The sequence below is a fragment of the Equus caballus genome, chromosome 4 (genome assembly GCF_041296265.1).
Source record: "Equus caballus isolate H_3958 breed thoroughbred chromosome 4, TB-T2T, whole genome shotgun sequence".
In the NCBI taxonomy this organism is placed as follows: domain Eukaryota; kingdom Metazoa; phylum Chordata; class Mammalia; order Perissodactyla; family Equidae; genus Equus; species Equus caballus.
Window position 1 is genome coordinate 50680346 of NC_091687.1, and position 23365 is coordinate 50703710.

The following is a 23365-nucleotide window of genomic DNA, read 5'->3' on the forward strand; positions in this document are numbered from 1 at the left end:
TAAAATTCTTGCTGTGATAGTATATTTTTTTCTTCCTATTCATTGAAGTTCATTTTGACTATATCTACACAAGGTCAAAAGTATAAATTAAAAGGCAAAAAATGTAGCCAATAAGACAAATGCTTCTATATATGACATTATACTTTTTCAGTCTTCTCTCTTCTTTTCTGGTAATCCAGTTCTGTTTCTCTTATTCCTACTTAATTTACCCATTTTTTTTCACCTGCGGGGTACTGTTACTACTTTTATTTTTGTGTCTTTTTGGCAAGGAAGAAGGGAGAGCTGAGGAGCCATTTTCAATGTGTTTAATTAAAATATTTGGAGAAGTTAACTGTTTTGAGACCTACTATATGCATGACTCTTTGTCAAGCACAAAGAAGGATTATAAATGAGCAAAAGCCATATTTAAGCTTATTGGTAAACTTCATGCTTGCCTGAGTCAGCCTGGGCTGCCAAAACAAAATACCATACACTGGGTGGCTTAAACAATACGAATTTATTTCTCACAGTTCTGGGAGCTAGGAAGTCCAAGATCAAGGTGTTAGCCAATTCAGTTCTCAGGTGAGGGCTCTCTTCCTGGCTTGTTTGCATCTGCCTTCTGGCTGTGTCCTCATATACTAGAAACAGAGAGGAAGCAAGCTTTCTGATGTCTCTTCTTCTAAGGGAGCTAATCCCATTATGGGCACTGGTCACGACCTCATGACCTCATCTAAACTTAATTATCTCACAAAGGCCCAATAGGGAAGGAACATAATTGTCCCTCTACCCTTCTGAGTTCTTAGAGGAGGCCCTTGTAAGAAAAGACAGATTTACAAGAGAAAAACAAATCAAAGTTTATTAACGTGTATATGTCATGTATACGTGGGAGATACCCAGGGACAAATGAGTAACTCCCTACAGGTGGCTTAGAACTCAGGCTGAAACATCATCAATAATAGAAGAAGAGAAAGGAGAATGTAGCCCTCTTAGAGAAGAGCAAATGGTTTTTAAGGAAGATGAATGGGCCCTTAGAAGACTAGATGGGAGGTATGATAGTTTGTGACAAAGTTTATTTGGGTGTGGTGTCGACTTCTAGTCTCCTCTCCTGTGATAAGAGTCTTCCCTGGTTGGGGAAACTTTCAAGGAGGAGATCTATGACAATTGAATTCCTTTTGAAGGATCTGTCTTTAGGCAGATAAGGGGATTTCAGAGAAAGCCGCTCTGTGCATCTGCTGTTTCTCAAGTGCCTACAGCTCAAGATAATCAACATGCCAAAGTGCATACTTTGGGACAGCATATTCTGCTACCCTTCAGCCCCATCTGCAAACACCATCACACTGGGAGTTAGGGCTTCAAAGTACGAATGTGAGGGACACAAACATTCAGTCCATAACAATGCTTATTATCTACCTGAGACAATAGCACATTGAAATATAAAACCACAAAGAATGATTCTAATAAATAAGTGCCCGAAATGACTATTAGAGTCAGGGACTACTCTAGAAATCCTGAAGAGGCATTCTCATGACCCTTCTATGTTTTCACTTTTAAGATCTATTCAAGACAAATTAAAAGATTCAAATATATTTTTAGTTTGGGGTAATTGGGATAGTGATCCAAATTTTAGAATCATAGCTTATATACTTTCTGTGAGAAAATATACATACATTATCATGTCTGTGCCCATTGAGATGTTAAGAAAAATAATGAGTCTAATGTGATTGGCAGATATGCAACTATGTTTTGGATTTGCATCTACTTTTTCCAGCTTCTGGACTTGTGTAACCAGTAAGTGCCACAGCTCTCTAAAAACTGTGATAAACATGCCAGAGCATTACACAGGTGAGTCGTAAAAAATCAGTGCATTATCTATCACTGTCTTACCATTAGAGTAACCATGTGAAAGTAATTTTTCCTAATTTATGGATATCTAATGAAAGAGAAGTGATTTTGAAGAAAGCGCTCAGAAACATTTTTGGCTTAGTTCACTTTTTAGACAGTAGAAGATGATATTTAGATGTGCCATGACATAAAACATTATTATTATTGAATCTGACATTCCATATTATACCTGTTATTCATGAAAATGAGGTTGGACATTGCTTTCCTGGGCGACTGTTGACTCATCTGAAAAGACAAGTACATATGCCATAGTTATCTTCTAGCATGTCACACAAAACAGATGGTGTTTGAGCCTTCTGACACCATCAAAAATCAGGCCAGCTAAAGAAAAAAGGAGATAAATCCCAAGAAATTCACTTATTTTTGTCCCCATATCTTCCAGCTTATATCTTATATCAAATTATTCTATTTTTCCTATCAGCATTCTTCCATTCAAATTTCTTTTACAATTCATATTAAATATTAAGCTAATGGTCTTTATACATGGGTTTATATTTGATTTCCTACAATGTACTAAAGTAGTAGATTTCTACTATTAGATATGTTACTTCTTTTAAAGTCCTGCTTTCTGGTAAAGAGAACAAAATAACTTTTAAAATTACATCACAGAACAACATGTAAATTACTGAGAACAAACTAGTAGAACTCATTTTCTGAGTGAATTTAGAGCTGCGTATTTGTTCCTTCAGCAATACCTAGTAATGCACAAACAGCTCTGTATTAGATTATTTGTCAATGTTATTTTATGAAGAAATTTAATAAAATTTACTACTCTGCAATCCATTGAGCACTTCCTAACTTAATTGTCATATTCTGCATTTCCTGAGATTTACAATTAAAATTGTGATGAGCCAGACATACAAACCATTCCTTGTGTGACAAGACAGGTTATTTGTATTTTACCAAAATTATCTGAGATATTCACTTATAAAACAAAAGTTCTATGAAAAATTGATTTCACCCATTTATAAGTACCTGTATGGGATGCATTTTAAGTCTGAATATTTTTTCAGCCCAATTTTCTCTTAATGCCCACTACCAAAAAAAAAGATAGCTCAATTTACTATTTATGCCCATGCCAGATCCAGTTAATAAAAAATAATGGCTCTGACATTTTATATTTTCCAAGGATGATCAAATAAGAAATGGTCTCCAGACCAATATAAGCATTTATTTTGATTAAGAAATGTTTAGTCTTCCTATATTATTGTCACTAGTCACCAATATTACTTCCTAAATTTTTAAGACTACATTAGGCAATGTACTAACTTATAATATTTTATGCCATTGTTTTTTAAACCTAAGTTTAATTGGTAGAAAGACCAATAACAACATGAGAGACCACATTACTATTGGTCTTTTGCTATTTTGTGTGATAATTATGTGGTTTGTAAATAAGAAACAGCACAGGACTGAAAATGAAGGACTTGTTTTTACTATTTAACTTTGAAGATAAATTTATCTTTAAATATTTGTGACAATTTCCCACTGACTTTAACAAAAATAAGCTATCCCTTAGTGATACAAAAATCCATGTTTCCTCATATTCATTCTCCTGTTTGTTCTTTCCAATATCCTGGGTGAATGCAGTGGGAATGAAGAATATGGAAAGATTGATGACTTTGTAAGTGATCTCATACAGGCATTAAATTGAGAGTCAACTTTAAAAATCATTTGTTTAGTCATTTCACTAGACTTTGAACAAATACTGATTGAGTTCCACTACTGGACTGGGTGACAGGCTGATTAAGACAATGATAGTGCTGTTATTAAGAAATTTGAGAAAGGGAGACCATTTGCAAGTAACACTCGAAGGTCCATTTTACAAGGGTTTCTGACCAGTTTTGGACTTGCTTGGAGAAGTTTTGGACATGTTGAAATATCTCTGTGCATGACATCTGAATATTCTTTGCTTATTTAACTTATTTCATGACTTAGAAAATTAACTTCTCCGAGAGTCAGTATCCTAAATATAAAATAGAATTAATACCACATACCTTACATTATTGATATGTGGGAAAACAAGTACCTGCATAGTATATACGAAGGTGCTTCGTCAACTACACAAAATTATACAAATTAATTACATTGCTGTTAAGATATTTAACCGGAAATATCCTGAGGGCATTCATGTACATGGAAGCTGCGGGTACAGGACTGTAGATTCATAAATTTCAGTTAGAAAACAAAAAATATTTAAAAGAAGTCTTAGGAGCAATTGACCACTCCTAGTCAGAAAGGGAAGGAAAAGAAGCAGAAACCAAAGACGGAATCTTAGAATATATGAAGAATTACAAGGTTCATATGTTACAAGGTAGAAAGATAAAAGAACTTAGATGAAAAGTGAGGCAACATCCAGGATGTGAGAAAGAAATAAGACAATGAAGTCATAGAAGCAAGAGACACCAAACTAACTGAGGTCAGGGCCATGATGGAAAGCCACACACCTCATTGACGGATGTATAGGTATTTGTTTATATTCAAGAGGTTGTTTTCAGAAGAATAATCATGAAGAAAGATTAAGAATTTCAGAGGGAATAAGGGGTGTTGTCTTTCATAAGTCTGTTCTCCTTTATCTCTGAATCCAATCAACTTGCCAATTCTAATTGTGTCTATCTGAACAAATATCTCTTTAATCTACTCCTTCTTTTCCTCTCAACTGCCATGAGAACTTGAGAGGACTGATATTCTAATCGATACTTCCTGGTTTCTCATGCCTCAGACTTGAAAACCATATTCCTAGAGAGCGAGAAGAAAGCAATATGGAACTTGAAGACAAGAAGACTTTACTCTAGGCCTGTAGTAATTAGTCTGCTCTGGCGACCATAATAAAATACCATAGGCTGGATAGCTTAAACAAGAGAAATTGATTTTCTCACACTTCTGGAGGCTAGGAGTCCAAGATCAAGGTGACATCAGGGTTGGTTTCTGGTGAGACCTCTCTTCCTGCCTGGTAGATGGCCATCTTTCACTGTGTCCTCACATGGCCTTTCCGCTGTGTGCTCAGAGAGAAAAATCTCTTCCTCTTCTTATGTGGACAGCAGTATTATTGTATTAGGGCCCCACTTCTATGACTTCATTTAATCTTAATTATCTCTCTTATGGACTTTTTTCTAAATACAGTCAGATTAAGCGTTAGGGCTTCAACATATGAATTAAGCGGGAGGGTAGGGGGGTGGGACACAATTCAGTCCATAACAAGGCCCAAGATTATCAAGGTTATGTGGGACTAATGAATGATGAAAGGTGCTCTCATCTAACATCTGGGACATTGGTTACAAAATAGTGTTGAATTAATAAAAATACTTTTATGTGAAGGAAGCAATTCTAAACAAGATATCTATTTTTCTCCTACTGAAATGTCTAACTAGCATTTCTCTCATATTTTCTATCTTTGACTTTCCAACCTGTCCTCTACATAGCTATGAGTTACCTTCCTAAACTTTGTCAGAACTTTTTACTCTTCTCTTCAAAAACCTTCAGTGATTCCCCACTGCTTAATGAATAAAATTTAATGGTTTAATTATTCCTTCAGCTCTCAATAGCCTGGCTCCAACACGAATTTTCAGTCTCATCAATCACTCTACTCTTCAGCCACAGAGGATTTCTCTTGCTACCTAGACTTCTCATACTTTTTTATGACATTCTGCCTGTGCTAACACTGTTTCCTCAGCCCAGAATGTTCTCTCCCTGAGGGTTCACTTCTAAATTCTAGAGCTTCATTGAAGCCTTCCTTGATCTCAGTGAGAAGAAATCATTCCCCAAACTCTTTAAGCTAAGTTAACTGCCTTCATATCTGTCTTTCCCAAATACTCTGAGCTTTTTAGGGCAGGGAATGTTTTATTCATAATTTAACGAACGTAACTTAAAACACACACAGACACATACACACACACCCCATCCCATAGGAAGTGGTGAATAATTGCTCAATAAATGAGAAATGATGAGGAAATGGGAGAGGCTATGTAGAGTATTTATACAAAATGTCTCCTCGCAAAGAAAGGTCAAAAATAGAAAAGATCCTAAAGATGTACATGAAGAGTTGTTATTTTCTCCAAGAGCAGAAACTGTCTTCATTTTATAAAAAGAAGCTATGAACATGCTTCCTATGACCATCTGTATGGAATGGCCCCATAAATGACAGAGAACCAGACTCTAATTCACCAGGCATTACAGAATACAGCTTGATTGAAGAAGGTTTATATATCCATTTTCCTTTTCTAGCGACAAGAACACCAACAACAGAGGTAGGGATAAGAGGAAAACACTTAAAATATGCCCCAACTTCCTTGACCACATAAAGCAAAAATCTCTGTATGTCTCTTTATAACCCAGGAGAGAGGAGAAAAGTATTCTGTGAACAAATAGTCTATTGTACTAAAAAAAAATAAAATAAAAAAATCTTGTTCAGAGTTCACACTCAGTATCTTTTCATAAGAAATTTTATAGCAGCACAATTAAAATGAAATACTAATTGTAACAAGAAAAGATGGTGGCTGCAGACTGTAACTCAGCCTTAATAGATTTTCTAATGCCTTTCTTTATATCAAAGGGGAGTAGCCCTTTAGCCAATAAAGTAAATTTTCTGATCTCCAAATGGGTACTTTATCCTCATTCAGGCTGATATTGCAGCGACATCATGAATTTCCCCGACAGCTTTGTGAATCAGCAGAGTATTTCAGAGGAGAGCACTGACTGCTAAAAGCAAAGTCGTTATTTTTTAAACAGCCTTTAAACTAGTAGATGAAACATTTCATTTTGGGTCAAGGATGCATTTGCTCCAGCAACCTGGAAGAGCCAAGAGGGCTGAACCGGTTGGGTAGGAATAGAATAATGTTACTGTATCAGCCAAACCTCAAATTGTGCGGTTCTGCAGGTCAAACATTTTTGCCTTTTTCCTTTTAGTATCCATGTCTATAATTCTTATTTCCAAAGAGCTTAAACATTGATATTCCATGAACTATCACCCTATATTTCCAAAGAATCTTTGAAAAGCCATTAACTAATTTGCTCATAATAAACTTTGAGTCTAGAAAAAACTGTTCTCTTTCTATTTAAATAACCTCAAAAAAAGGAAATTAAGGCAAGAAAAATGTATGCTTCCTAACGCATCCATTCAACAAGTGTTCCAAGGGCTACCATATGCCAGGCACTGAGCTTGGTGCCGGGAATCCTGAAGCAAGACACAGTCCCTTTCCTCACTCCTAGTGATACCAGAAAACAATGACTAATGACAATATACAGTGTTCAGAGACCAAGCTAATTGAACTCAAAATATCCCCATTCTTCTCTCTTTCTTTGTTCTGGTGCATTTATGAGTGTTTTTGAATGCTTTCATGAGGTAAAATTGAGATTTAAGTCTGACTCAGTGTTAAACAACTTAGTATAGACTTGACTTAATCAAAACTTTGGATATATTTTACTTTCCACTTTTTACTGATGTAAATATATCTTAGTTTGGGAGCTGTGGTTTCATCAAGCAATATCTTTAAAATGTTATATTGTATATGGAATAGGATTGAGCGTATAGCATAGGCTATCCACAAAAATATCTAAGGCTGAAATTATGTGCATTGAGGGAAAACATTTTCTTACACAGAATAATTTTCCTAGATTACTGGTAAGTACGTTGATTGATTGCTATAGCTATGTGTATCCTTCAGTCTTTATATGCATGTATTCTTGCCTCTACTCACTCATGTGTGTCTGTATATATTTAGTATGGACAGTTTAACCCCCAGATTTCCTGTGGCCACAAACAAATCTCAGTCTTCAAATCACCATTCTATGGTTTTACTGTGGCTTACTGCCAACCTTTGAAACTAATCTAAAATAGAGAGAGGCTAAACTGCAGAATGTTTATTCTTAAAATAGTTTTGTCAAGTTAATTTTATTCATAATTGTCATATCTATGTCTCACCTGTACCATTGTTTATATATATTTTCAATTCACATTCTATTCTTTGTTTTATTATTGAGGTAACATTGGTTTATAATATTATATAAATTTCAGGTGTACATCATATTTTGACTTCTGTGTAGATTACATCGTGTTCATCACCCAAGGACTAATTACCATCCATCACCATACACATGTACCCTGTCACCCCTTTTGCCCTCCCCCCTCCCAGCTCCCCCTCTATTAACTACCAATCTAATCTCCTTGTCTATGTGTTTGGTTGTTATTGTTGCCACCTTAAATAAATTTAGATTTATCCAAAACAACAATAAATTGAAATTGATTTATTATTATATATGTGTGTGGATGTATATACATGTATACATACATATATAATACACATATATAACACACACATATATATTCTATTAAACAATAGCATTAATATGTGCCACTTAAGCCAAGGATCAATGAACTTTTTCTGTAAAGAGCCAGGTAACACGTTAGGTTTTGCAGGGCATACAATCTCCGTCCCAACTACTTGACTCTGCTGTTCTAGTGAAATGGAGACTACAGACAACAATGTAAACAGATCGGCATAGTTATGTCCCAATAAAACTTTATTTACAAAAGCAGACAGCAGGCTGGATGTGGCCCATGGACTGTAGTTTTTAGACTCTTGATCTAGACATATCCCACATCACCAATGATAGGCACACCATTCTTCGTGAAACAATGCTTTCACATAATTCTTGGGAGTTATGATGCTAATCTATATATAGCCCTTTTCTATTCCTTGAGTGGCATTCCTATTGCCGTAAGTATGGTGGGTTTCTGTCAAGTTTTGCTCAACAGTGAGGAGGTTGAAAGAACCCATGCTGATATTTTGGTTAGCAAAGGACAAAGCATGGTTTGCTGATTGGCATTTTTCCTGCTGGTAGATTAAGAAAAAGCGGTATAAGTGAGCAGGCTTAGAAATCTTAGGGTACAAATTTTTTATAATACTATCACATTTATTACATTCATTGATAAAGTGTGTGTGTTGGCTACATATCATGTCTTCATTATTAAAACGTAGATTCGTTAAGGGAAAGGACCTTGAATATTTTTTCTCGTTTCCCATGCATTCGCCCATATAGTAATTTTCTGACAAATTCTTAATGAATGAGAGTGATATTGAATAGGGAAGTAGGAACACAGAAAATGAGAGTAAAAGAAACGTTTAAGTAAGTGGTGTTCCAATTTATTTACAGCAGTAGGATTTCTGGTTAAGAAAATGAAGATCAGTCATGGCATTAGACAAGGACTGTAAGGATGTGAAAAGCAATAGGTCAGTTTTGTGAATTAGGAAGCAAACTGTACATAGCAGTTAACATGTGTCCCCAGAAAAATAGTGAAATAACATCTAAATGGAGACTTTACTATGATTAAGTTGATGCAATTTGAGCAAACTTTAATTTTCAACAGAATGGGAATATCTGAAAAATTAAGTACATTGAACTCCTACTGTTCTTTTAATTCAGTTTTTAACATGGCATGTAATTTTCTTATTACATTAACTAACATCTTATTCTTTTCCTTGTAGCAAGAATTAAATTTGAGTGACTATTTGAAGAAGCACAATATTTGTCAACTAAATGCTAAAGTACCAGAGGGTTTTTGTTAAAGTACTTTTATAGTTTTGAATGATTTTTAATATTATCATACATAACCCACCTAAGTTATAAGAAAATCGAGTTTTAAAAAAGGAATTCGTTTTGTAGAAGGACTGTTGATTGTGTTTCATTAAAATTGTATTTCATTTTTCATACTATATGCATATTTCCTACTACTCTAAAACTGCTTTTATGGTTTGTTAGGCAACTAACATAACATTTAAAACAGATAGAACTCTATTTATGCAAGATACTATATCAGTTTTAAATAGTTATGGGTAATGGTTAAAAAGCAACATAATTTAAAAGTAGTTTTCATAAATATTTACAAGACTGGGCTCTCAGGGAGCTGACAGATACTTCCACTAAAGGATTGTTTTGTTTTGATTTTATCTGAGGAAAAAGCTAGCACTAAAAATAAGGTAGAGAATATATTGACAAAAACATTAAACCAGCATTGCTCTCTACATTTTAATATCGTATTTGATGTTTAAAGAATTGACCTTCATTTAGTTCACAGTTACAAAATATTACTTGAACCAAGTGGTTAGAAAATAGAGTATTGGAAATAGTAATAATCTCCATTTCCTAAGAAGTACAGAAATGCCAAAATCTATAAAAATTAAACAGCAAAATTTTTTGTGTGTCTAAAATTTGAAATGTGAAAATGGATTGGACTATTTAGGGAAAAAGTGGAAAATTTAAAAACAACAGCACTAATAAAAAAGGATATTTTTAAATGAAAATGTAATACTATAATTATTAGTGAAATAGTTCTTGTAATTCATCCACTATATGTATATACGCATGTGTAGTATATATATATAAGATGTATAATTTGTAGAAATGCAGAAATATGGTTATACAAATACATATATATTTTATATATAGTTTGAAAAATATACATAATACAGTGATATATGTCACTATATTATTTCAAGACAATTGAACAGGACTATCTTTTTTAAAATGAACAATATATTCACAATTCATTTGCTGAACAGTGCATTTAGAGAGAATTTTCTGTTTCCTTTTTTTGCCTACCTACCTTTTCTAAATTTCCTACACAGGAAATATATTACTTTATAACAAAATGGGTTATATTTAAATACACATCACATTTCTTAAAAATGTTCACTAGCCACCTTTTTTTTTAAAGCATTAGTTAATATATCAAGACCATGACTGGCAGATATGACTCAAATGTTAGTGAAGTGTAAGATTTATCCATTCTTATTTCTGTCAGTAATACTTTGAAGTATTACGAAATTTACAATGTATGTTTAGTGGAATTAAACACTCAAAAAGTGTATAATTGTTGATATACAATTTGCATTAAAAATCAATTGATCCAAGTTAGATAACAGGACATCTCGTGGCAGCTAGTATCCAAAAGTATTCCTAGGCAGATGGTGAATACAAAAAAAGTTTTAAATAAGATCTTTACTGAAAAGCTCAAATAGGTAGCACTTGAGGAGTCAGCTGGTTGCTTTTGAACCCCACATCTACACATGCAATATCCACTCACAGGAGTTCAGCTGAAGGTATTAAGTGAAAGTATAAACCCATCTCCAGGTTTTGCACTAGTATTTATTTTAAGGTTGCACGTGCAAAAATTATTAAGTCGAAAGCTTAAATGTTTTTGACATTTACACAATTAGTTAGCAGACACCTGGACTTTTCTCTAATTAAATATTTAAGTTTAATGTGTGACACACAGCGGGAAAATATCCCAAAACAGGCCTAAGCTTCTGAGTAGTCCCAGGTCCTTGCCAGGACGCTACTTTCATCACTCTGGGTCCCATTTCCTCTCTGTAAGGGAGACACTGGGATTTAATTGCTAAAATTGTTTCCAGTTACAGAATCCAACGCCTCGGTGAATGATAAAAGTGTTGCCACTAAGAAAAATGCTCCTCTACCATTAAAATAAAAACATGTAAGTTATTCTGAAAACCCTTCCTTAGAAACCCTTTTCTAATTTTCAAATTTCAAATGTACAAAGTAGATGGTGTTTTCCAGCTTACATGTTAACTTGAAGAAGAAGGAAATTATTGTCCTTGAAGATTTATGAGATCATTTTTACCTAATGTTCAATCTTCACTCTGGATGAAGGCAAATCTGACTGCAGTAAGCAAATTGTTCAGACTCGTGAGCCATTAGTGGACACACGATTGAGCTTTCTCTCTTATCTCATGTCACTCCTTTCTCTAACATGGCAGTTTAGATTGGGAAGGGTGACGATAACAAGAACTTGTAAAACAAAATGATAAATCTTTATAAAAAGGAAACGTGTGTGTAAAATATGTGACAAGCAATATTTATTTTAGCTAAGCCAAAACCTGTTTAAATATAACATATCAAAGAGCTTTTTTCATAAAGTTTCTATGATGTAGAGGCTCTTAAAATTGACGTCTTAATTTATTTGATGAAAAAGCTTTTGTATATTTTCAAGTTCTTCTTGACCACTAAGTTTTTTGCCTACGTACCCAAATCAAGTCCTCCTCCAGAAGATCTACCAAGTTCAAACATACACATCACAAAATTATCTTTTTCTCATAGATTTCTATTTTGTACTATATAATATTTATTGTTGAAAGAGTAGAAAATAAAGTACATGAAAGAAAAATTTTAAATTAATTAAGTCTTGCAAATATGCTATTTTTCATCCTATAGAAACATATTTAAATACTGTATATTCAAAAATAAAGCGTATATACACATTATTAAATAAAAATATTGGATATAGTATTTGTTTCCTACTGTATTCATCATTTTATAATCTGCCTTTTCATTTATAATATTTTTCCATGATATTAAATACCACTTTGTTCATTGAATGGTTATTATACAAAAGGCACCATGCTAAAAGCTGATGTATATTTTATCATTTACTCATATGAACAATCTCTTAGAGCATTAAATTGACTTGCTGAAAGTTAAAGCATCAGGTGATGGCATTGGAATTCAAACCTAGGCCTATCTTCAAAGGCTAAATTCTAAAGCCCTCTCTATATTTCCTTCATTTAAAAAAAAAAGGCTCCACAATTTTCCATTATATCAATCTATTAAATTTAACTGATTTCCACTTTGGGAGATTCTGCTTGACTACATATTTCTTTTAATTGTCTCAATGTTTTTTATAAACATTTTATCATAAATTATTTTGTGACTATCTGATATTTCTTTAGACTGAATTTCTATACTACGCATATACTTTGTTATTTATATATAACTGTCCCCCAATTTGCACTTCCATCCATAGTTATATATTTAGAATTCAGAATGATTCATATCCCATGCCTGAAAACTTATATTTATTAAGAGCAGTAATATTTTAAACACAGGGTTAGCATCGGGCAGTATAAGATATTCTTCCTTTTTGTCCCCTCTTTTCAACAAAGAATTAGATAGCATCCATGAACAAAAGCACTTGTGTGGGAGCTGTGGGATCCAGCATTACACACCTAGAGACCCGAAAAGAGTCTTGCCTTCCTGTGCATCTGGTAATAGGCAGACAGAGCTCAGTAAGGGCTGTGGAACAAGCACAGCAGCAAACCTGCCCCAATCCCTCTCACCAGGGTGGAGAAAAAACCTAGAGAGTGCTGACCTGGGCAGAAAACCACAAACAAGACAGAAATAGAAGTCCAGCTTTCCCAAAGGCGAATTCAAGCATACCACTGGAGAAAGACAAAAACAAAAACCCACAATTTGGACATGGTGGAGATGGTAAGAAGAACCTTATCATCACTGCTCACCACGCCCCAACACAAGGCAACACTTCACAGAGCTGTACTATCCAGGCAGTGGCGACCTCTCCCACAAGGGAAAAGGAAAGCCATGAGTGAGTGCCCAGCTACTCCAGTGGTGTCGGATGCAGTTGGAAAAACCCATTTCTCTCCAAGAGCACTCAGAGTACTAAGGGAGGAGATCTGGAAAGAGGCAGATAAGAATATGAAAGGGCATTAAAGGGACACAGTTTCTGCTGATTGAGCTGAATATGAAATCCACCATGAGCATCAGGCAGTACCAAACCTGAGGATCTCCCTACCTGGTCCGCAAACACACCTAATGCCCTGGGTGCTAAACCCACACCTTTTCCCACTCTGTGGCCAGCTCCTTGAATGTGCTTCCAAGTGCAGCTGTGAAAAGAAGCTCTGGTAGACAGAGAGTTAGCTCAGAAAAAAGCCAGGGTCTGTGGGCAAGGGAGAAACCACAAACTTGAGCTATAATGACACCTTCTAGGAAAAAAAAAAAGTTTTCCAGTAGCCACACCGATGAGTTGCAAGAAATGGAGAAGAGATAAAAGCTGAAGAATTCTGCCACAAGAAGTATGGAGCAACTTATCCATACAAGGTTGGGGAAAGTAACAGATATAAGCAGGACAAACAGAATATCTCCCACCAGAAGACAACAAGTACAGATTTGAGGAGGCTACTACTTCAAATGTGAAGACAGTAATGCCAAGCTCCAAGGAACATGAAAAATCAAGGAAACATGTCATCACCAAAAGATAACAATGATCCTCCAATAATTGAATTTAAAAGCATGAAATTTTGTGATTTAGCTGATAAAGAATTCAAAATAGCTGTTTTGAGGAAACTCAATGAGCTACAAGAAAACACACAAAAATCAACAAAAAGAGGAAAACAATTCATGAAAAAAATGAGAAATTTAACAAAGAGATAGAAATCATAAAGAAAGAACCATATGGAAATTCTGAAGCTGAAGAATTCAATAAACAAAATAAAAAATGCAATAGAGTGTATCTACAGCAGAAAAGAACAAATAGAAAACAGAATCAATGATCAGAGGATAGGACTTTCAAAAAACCCAGTCAGAGGAGAACAAAGAAAAAAGAATGAAAAAGAACAAAGGCAACCTATGTGATCTATGAAACACCTTCAAATGTACAAATACTAAAATAATTGGGGTTCCACAAGGCAAAGAGGGGGAGAAGGTGGCAGAAAGTTTATTTAAAGAAATAGCTGAGAACTTTCCAAACCTGGGGAGAGACTTGGACATCCAAGTTCACAAAGCTAGCAGCTTACCCTATTATCTCAATGTCAAAAGAGCCTCTCTGAGACACATTATAATGACACTGTCATTATCAAAGATAAAGATAGAATCTTCAAAGATCTAGTCATCAAAGATAGAGAATTCTAAGAGCAGTCAGGGAAAAGAAGATTGTAATGTATAAAGGAACCCCCCATTAAGCTATCAGCAGATATCTCAAAAGAAACTCTATAGTCCAGGAGAGGGAGAAATGATATATTCAAAGTGTTAAAAGAAAAAAATTGCCAGAGGTAAATAATGACATCAAAAATATAAAAGGTAGAGGGTAAACGGATGAACCTTTTGTAGAGAAAGTTAAGTTGCTACCAGTTTAAAATGGACTGTTCTTTCTGTGGAATGCCTTATGTGAGCCTCATGGTAACTGCAAAGCAAAAACCTAAAGTAGATGTCGAAAACAGAAAGAAAAGGGGAAAAGATGAGGGAAAATCAGCAATTTAAAAAGGTAGGCAGTAAAACTGACTGACAGGAAGGACAAAGGGAAGGGAATTTGGGAGAGGGAAAAACGAATATCGAAATGCACCCGCTTCCACAGTTAGCAGAAGATATTTGGTTTTACAGCATTGATTTGTGGAAAGTGTTCAACCTCATTAAGTCCAGTTTTGAGATTTGGGAGAAAAAAATCTCTCCATCCCATCTTGGATTCTGTAGGATGCTCAGATGTTTGATTTTAGAAAACTTTTAAATGAAACTGTTATTAACCCTAGTCATCTTGGCCTTCTTTCTCTTCCTAGTGCTGAGAATTTTATGCCAGTGGTTGGAAAGTTGTGTCCCCTTGGTACTTGAGGCATGTGTCAGAGGAAGAACTACAGGGCTGCTGATGAGAAGAGATGGCAGCAAAGAAGCTTGGAGGTGGTCAAGGGAAAGATTGGATTTATTTCAGTCTTTTACACTGATGATACAATACTGACATCAAAACTGTTTTTGTATGTTTGTGTGCTTACATGCTATGAGTTGGAGCAACTACAAATCAAGAACAATTTAGGAAAAATAACATAATATTTCACTACCTAAGAAAAAAAAAGATAGGCAGAAACAGAGAGAAAAAGAAACAATGGAAATCTAAAACAAACAGAAAACAATAAGATGGCATTAGTAAGCCCTTAAATAGCAATAATAACTCTAAATGTAAATGGATGAATTCACCAATCAAAAGGCACAGAGTGTCTGGAAGGATAAAAAAAAAAAAAAAGACTCAACTATATGCTGACTACAGGAGACTTACTTCAGCTTTAAAGACACATAGACTCAGAGAGAAGAGATGGAAAAAGGTATTTCATACATGTGGAAACCAAAAGAAACCGAGTGTAGTTATACTAATACCACACAAAATAAACTTTAACCCCAAAACAGTAATAAGAAACAAAGATAGTCAATATAAAATAATAAAGGAGTCAATTCATCAAGAAGATATAACAATCATAAATAAATATGGACCAATGTAAAAGTACCTAAATATATTAAGCAAGTGTTAACAGGTCTGAAGAGAGAAAAATATATCAAAACAATAATAGGAGGGGACTTCAATACCCTCCTTTCAGCAATGGATAGATCATCCAGACAGAAAAGCAACAAGGAAACACTGAACTTGTATCATACATTCGAGTAAATGGACCTAAAGGACATTTACAAAATACTCCAGCCAATGAAAGGAGAATACACATTCTTCTGAAGTGCACATGGAACACTCTCTGGGATAGACCACATGATAGGACGAAAAACAGGTCTTAGCAAATTTAAGAACACTGAATTCATACCAAGAATCTTTTCCAACCACAGTGGTATGAAACAAGATATAAACAAGAAGAGGAATGCTGGAAAATCTACAAATATGTGGAAATTAAACAAAACTCTCCTGAACAACAAATGAGTCAAAGAAGAAATCAAGAGATATAAAAAGAATCTCAAAACTAATGAAAATAAAAGCAAAACATACTAAAACTTATCCAATGCTGCAAAAGCAATTCTTAGAGGGAAGTTGATAGTGGTAAATGCAGATAGTAAGAAAATAGAACTCAAGCAATCAAATATTACACATCAAAGAACTAGAGAAAGAAGATCAAACTAAGCCCAAAGTTAGTAGGAGGAAGGAAATAAAGATCAGACTGGGGGAAAAAAAATAGAGATGAGAAAAAGAATAGGGAAAAAAATCCCTGAATCTTAGAGCTAGTTTTTCAAAAGGATAAACAATTGAAAAACCTTTAGGTAGGCTAACCAAGAAAAAAGGAGAGAAGCCTCAAATAAAATAAAAAATGAAAAAGGAGACATTACAGCTGATAGTACAGAAATAGAAAAGATCATAAAAGACTACTAGGAACAACTATATGTCAAAAAATTGAATAGGTTATAAGAAATGGATAAATTCCTAGAATAATACAACCTACCAGGTCTGAATCAGGAAGAAAGAGAAAATTTGAACAGACCAATAACAACTAAGGAGGTGAAATCAGTAATCAAAAACCTCCCAACAGACAAAATACCCTAGGACTAGATGACTTCACTGGTGAATTCTACCAAATATTTGAAGAATTAATGCTAATATTTCTCAAACTCTTCCAAAAACTGAAGAAGAGGGAACACTCCCAAATTCATTTTATGAGTCCAGCATTACCCTGATATCAAAGCCAGGTAAGGACATTACAAGAAAATAAAATGATAGACCAACATCCCTGATAGATATATGAGTAAAAATTCTCAACAAAATATCAGCAAACAAAATTTAACAAAACATTAAAAAGATTATACACCATGGCCAAGTGGGGTTTATTCCTAGTGTGCAAGGATGGCTCAACAAATACAAATCAAGTTATGTGAGACACCACATTAATAGAATGAATGATGAAAATCCTATGATCCGATTTCTGGTCACTATGATGGTGACAGGTCATTTCTCATTTTGCTCCCTCTCACAAGAAGAACAACTAACAAGTATTCACGGACAAGACACTACTGAGGGAATCCTACAGCATAGGGGTGAGGCTGAGGCACCCACTGCACCACAGAGACCAAGACAGACTGCATTAGAAGGATAATAGGAGCAGCTACATGCTGACAAGATGACATTGCCCCTTTCCCAGGCCAGTGCAGCACCATGTGGAGAGGTCTCACCTGAGTCTACAATTCCTCCAATGGGAAAGAAAACTCAAGGGGGACATCCAGTTCCCCCAGCATTATGGGTCACTTCTTGGGAGCCACACTTTGATCTTACCACACAGGGATTGCAGAGGAATCTGAGGGGCTTGACCACTGGGAATCTGATTGTGACAGAGAAGAGGTGAGGAATTTACAGCAACCAGCACTCAGCTCTTGGCAGACTGAATTCCTACTTGGAGAGCCCATATAGTAATTCCAACCAGTGGCTTTGCTCATCTACAGAACCAGGTCAGTGGTGCAGTCTGACCAGGAAACTAGAACCCAGCACACTACTGAGCATAGCCCCTGGCCCTGTTTGACTAGAAAAGGTTGGCAAGTTCTCCTGGAAGCTGAGTAGCCCAGCAACACACAGAGTCCAGCAGACAGAGTTGATTGCCTGCAAAGTCAAGCCAGTGCAGGCATGGAGGATCCTCTGCTATACTCAAACAGGGGATTTGATTCAGATCCCCGCTAGCTGCTGAGGTTAGTTCCCAATCCCTCTCAGGAGCCTGATCAGGAAAATTTGGGAGGTGCTTGAACCTGCCCCTCCCATCCTTCTCAGGTAGGAAAGCTGAGTCAAGTCTTCACCCACTGCTAAGTAAAGCGCCTGATCCTGCCTGACCAGAAAGGCTGATCAGAACACTTGGAAAACTACATAGTCCAGGAATGCTTAAACAGAGTCCCACAGGCAGGGCAAAGCCACTGACCCTATTTGGCCAGGGAACTTGGGGCATGGGTCAGCTTGAGTTAAGACAAAGAGCCTTAGTAGCCTTGGAGCTGGTTCTCTTGTTGTGCCCCAGCAGGAAAACTAATTCATATCCCTGCTTATTGCTGAATACAGTCTTTTACAGTCCTACAAGAGAACCTGAATAGAGCACACAAGAATCTGCACAGCCCATCCAACAGCCCTGCTAACAGAGGTACTTGACTAGGGAACACAGCCCATGGTTTTCCCCATCTGCCAAGCAAAACTGGTGGCCTTGCCCGGCCAGGGAATTTCGTGCACACTCTTATCTGATTCAGGTCCCCAAACAAAAAGGTGTGCAGGCCCTAGTCCCCTTCCTGCCGCCCCACCAGGACAGTGAAGCTAATTCATAAGCCCCACCTACTGCTGAGTATAGTACCCAGTCCCAACTGTCTAGGAAGCCTGAGCAGAGAGTCCAGGAAACTGTGGAGGCCCTCCTGTAGCCTTGTTTGGGCAGGGCACCAAGTCAGAAGTCCTATCCAACTGTTCTCAGTCTGTACCCCTCCCCTCAACCTCAGAGCTTGGGCAGTGGTCTTACCCCAAAATAGACTCTGTCAGCAAGCCTCACCTGCCCAAGGACATTATCAGCAGACACATCCAGTAACCCAAACTGAGCTGACTGGTGAAGAACTGTCTCTGCCAAAGCAAACCTGTAAAGACTGGAAGAGGGGACCACCTACTCAAATGCACAGATACCAAGGTAAGGAATAAAGGGTCATGAAAAATAAGATAAATGTTACATCGTCAAAGAAAACTAATAAAGCTCCAATAACTGACCCCAAAAAATAGAGATTGATGAATTATCAGACAAAAATTTTAGAATAATCCTCTTAAAGAATTTTGGTCAACTACCAGAACACACAGACAACTAAACAAAATTAGGAAAACAACACATGAAGAAAATGAGAAGTTCAACAAAGAATAAAAACTGTCAAAAAAAAAAAACCAAGAAATCCTAGAGCTGAAAATACAATGACAGAACTGAAGAATTCAACAGAAAGCTTCAAAAGTAGACTTGATTGTGCAGGAGACCTAAAAGACAGGACATTTGTAATTACCCAGTCAGAATAGCAAAAAGAAAAAAAAAATGAAAAAGAGTGAAGCAAGCTTATGGGACTGATGGGACACAATCAAAAGAAACAATATTCACATTATGGGAATTCCAGAAGGAAAAGAGAAAGAGAAAGGAGCAGAAAGTATATTTAAAGCATTACTGGCTGAAAACTTCCCAAAGTTTATGGAAAGAGAAATCTATGAGGCCCAAAGGACCTGAAACAGTTGAACCCTAATAGGGCTATAATGAGAAACATTATAATTGATGTGTCAAAAGTCAAGGACAAAAAAAATTTTGAAAGAAGCAAGAGAAAAGAGAGAAATTACATACAAGGGAACCACAAGACCATCAGTGGATTTCTCGACAAATTTTTCAGGCCAGGAGAAAATGGGATGATATATTCAAAATATTGAAAGAAAAAGACTATCAATCAAGATTTCTATACCCAGCAAAGTTGTCCTTCAGAAATGAAGGAGAGATAAAGACTTTCCTGAACACACAAAAGCTGAGAGAGTTCATCACCTCTAGACCTGCCTTACAAGAAATGCTAAAGGGAATTCTTTGAGTGAAAGTAAAAGGACACTAATTAACATCATGAGAACCTAAAGTAGCATAAAACTTACTGGTAATGGCAAATACATAGTCAATGTTAGATTCTATAATATGGTAATGGTGGTGTATAATTCACTTACCTAGTTTAAAAGTTAAAAAACAAATGTAGTAGAAATAACCATAACTACAGTAAACTGTTATTAGTTACACAACATAAAAAATATGTACACTATAAGACCAATAACCCAAAATGAGGAGAGTAAGAGAATTAAAAGTGTAAACTTTAGGAATTCTATTGAAGTTATCAGTTTAAAATAGATTGTTACAGTTTTACAATATTTTATGTAAGCCTCATGGTATACACAAAGGAAAAACCTATAGTAATTACACAAAAGAACATGATAAGCAAGTCATAGCATACTGATACCAAAAGACATCAAGACACAAAAAAATACAGCAGGATAAGAAACAAGGAACAATGGATCTACACAGAGGCCAGAAAACAGCTAACAAAATGACAATAGTTAGTCTTTACCTATCAATGATTACTTTAAACATAAATGGATTAAATTGTCCACTTGACACAGAATGGCTGAATGGATAAAAAATATGATCCAATGATATGCTGCCTGCAAAAGACTCACTTTAGCCTTAAAGACACTCATAGACTGAGTGAAGAGATGGAAAAACATATTTCAAGAAAATGCTAAGCAAAAACAAAAGCAAAAAAAATTGCTATATCTTTCAAGAAGATATAACAGTTATAAATATTTATGCACCCAACATCAGAGCATGTAACCATACAAAGCAAAAAAGAACTAAAGGAAAAATAAACAGCAATACAATAATGGTTGGGACTTTAATACCCTGCTCTCAACAATGGATTGATCATCCAGAGAATCAAGAAAAAAACAGATTTGAACAAAACTGTAGAACAGACCTAACAGAAATCTATAGAACATTCTATCAGGCAACAGCAGAATAGTCATTCTTCTAAAGAGCATATGGAACATTTTCTAGGATAGACTATATGTCAGGCCACAAAACAAGTATTAGCAAATTAAGGAAGACTAAATTCATACCAAGTATCTTCTCTGACAACAATGGTATGAAACTAGAAATCAACAACAGGAGGAAAACCATAAAATTCACAAGTACATTGAAATTAACCAACATTTTCCTTGGCAACCAATGGATCTAAGAAGAAATTAAAGGAGAAATAAAAGTATCTAGAGAGAGAAAAGAAAAAGAAAACATCACAAACGCAACTTATGGGATGCAGCCAAAGCAGTTTTAAAACGGAAGTACATAAAAATAAATACCTACATTAAGAAGCAAGAAAGATCTCAAACAATCTAACTCTATGCCTTAAGGAACTAGGAAAAGAACAACAAACTGAGCCCAAATTTAGCAGAGAAAGGAAATAATAAAGATTAGAGCGTAAATAAGTGATAGAGAGAACAGGAGAACAATAGAAAGGATTAACAAAACTAAGAGTTAGTTCTTTGAAAAGAATATTCTAACGAACAGAAAGCCCAGGACCAGATGGCTTCACTGGTGAATTTTACCAAACATTTAAAGAAGAATTAACATGAATCTTTCTTAAACTCTTCCAAACGAAGTCAGAGGAAACACTCCCAAACTCATTTTATGAAGCCAGTATTACCCTGATACCAAAGCCAAAAAAGAACTATACCAGAAAAGAAAACACGAGCCAATATCCCTAATAAATAGATATGCAAAAATTCTCAATGAAATACTAGCAAACCAATTTCAGCAGCACATTAAAAGGATCTTACACCATGACCAAGTGAGAATTATCTCTGGGATGCAAAAATGATTCAACATACACAAATCAATCAATGTGATACATCCCGGTAGTAGAATAAAAGAAAAATAACTCACACAATCATCTCAATAGATGCAGAAAAAGCGTTTAACAAAATTCAACATCCGTTCATGATAAAACTCTTAACAAATTAGGTATAGAAGAAACATACCTCAACATAATAAAGGCCACCAATGACAAGCCCATATGATACTTAACAGTGAAAGGTTGAAAGCTTTTCCTCTAAGATCAGGAATAAGACAAGGGTGCTCACTCTCACCACGCCTATTCAAAATAATACTGGAAGTCCTAGCCAGACCAATCAGGCAAGAAAAAGAAATAAAAGGCATCAGAACTTAAAAGGAAGAAGTAAAATAGTCTCTATTTGCAAAGGACGTGGTTTTTGTTTTTTGAAGAAGAAGATTAGCCCTGAGCTAACTGCTGCCAATCCTCCTCTTTTTGCTGAGGAAGACTGGCCTTGAGCTAACATCCATGCCCATCTTCCTCCACTTTATATGTGGGATGCCTACCACAGCATGGCATGCCAAGCGGTGCCGAGTCCGCACCCGGGATCTGAACCAGTGAACCGAACCCCGGGCAGCTGAAGCGGAACGTGTGCACTTAGCCGCTGTGCCACTCAGCCGGCCCCTCAAATGACATGGTTTTATATGTAGAAAACCCTAAAGACTCCACCAAAAAACTGATAGATCTAATCAACAAATTCAGTAAAGTTGCAGGATATAAAATTAACATACAAAAAATCAATAGTGTTTCAATACACTAACAACAAAATTGTCTGGAAAAGAAATAAAACCATCCATTAACAATAGCATCAAAAACAATAAACTACTTAGGGTTAAATTTAACCAAGAAGATGAAAGATTTCTACTTTGAAAATCACAAGACATTGATGAAAGAATATGCAGAGACACAAAAAAATGGGAAGACATCATATGTTCATGGATAAGAAGAATTAATATTGTTAAAGTGTATATATGTAATTGAAAGCCATGCATATATTCAATGCAATCCTTATCAAGATTCTAAAAGCATTTTTTACAGAAATAAAAAAATACTAAAATTTGAGGTTCCACATAAAAGACCCCAAAGAGCCAAAGCAATCCTGAACAAAGAACAAAGTTGGAGGCATCACACTTCCTGATTTCAAGCTATTTTGTGAAGCTATAGTAATCAAAACAGTATAGCAGTGGAATAAAAAGACACATAGACCAATGAAATAGAATCGAGAGCCCAGAAATAAACTCACGCATATATGGTCAACTAACATTTGACAAAGGAGCCAAGAATACTCACTGGAGAAAAGACAGTCTCTTCAATAAGTGGTGCTGGGAAAACTGGATATTCACCTGTAAAAGAATAAAATTAGACCTCCATCTTACACCACTCACAAAAATTACTCAAAATAGATTAAAGACTTAAATATAAGAACTGAAACCAAAAATTTCCCAGAGGAAAATATAGGAGAAAAGCTCTTGGACATGGGTCACGTCAATGATTTTTTGGATACGACACCTAAAGCACAAGCAAC

At 35.5% G+C, this 23365-nt stretch overlaps 1 long non-coding RNA gene across 1 annotated transcript in view; it reads right to left on the reverse strand.

Moving 5' to 3' along the window:
- Nucleotides 1-479: 479 nt before the first annotated feature.
- LOC138923957 (uncharacterized) overlaps nt 480-23365 on the reverse strand; it is a 75492-nt gene continuing 52606 nt past the window's right edge. The window contains exons 3-4 of the long non-coding RNA XR_011438335.1: nt 2051-2106; nt 480-617 (exon numbers count right to left, since the gene is read on the reverse strand). This is a non-coding gene — a long non-coding RNA (uncharacterized lncRNA). The remainder of the gene's footprint in view (nt 618-2050; nt 2107-23365) is intronic.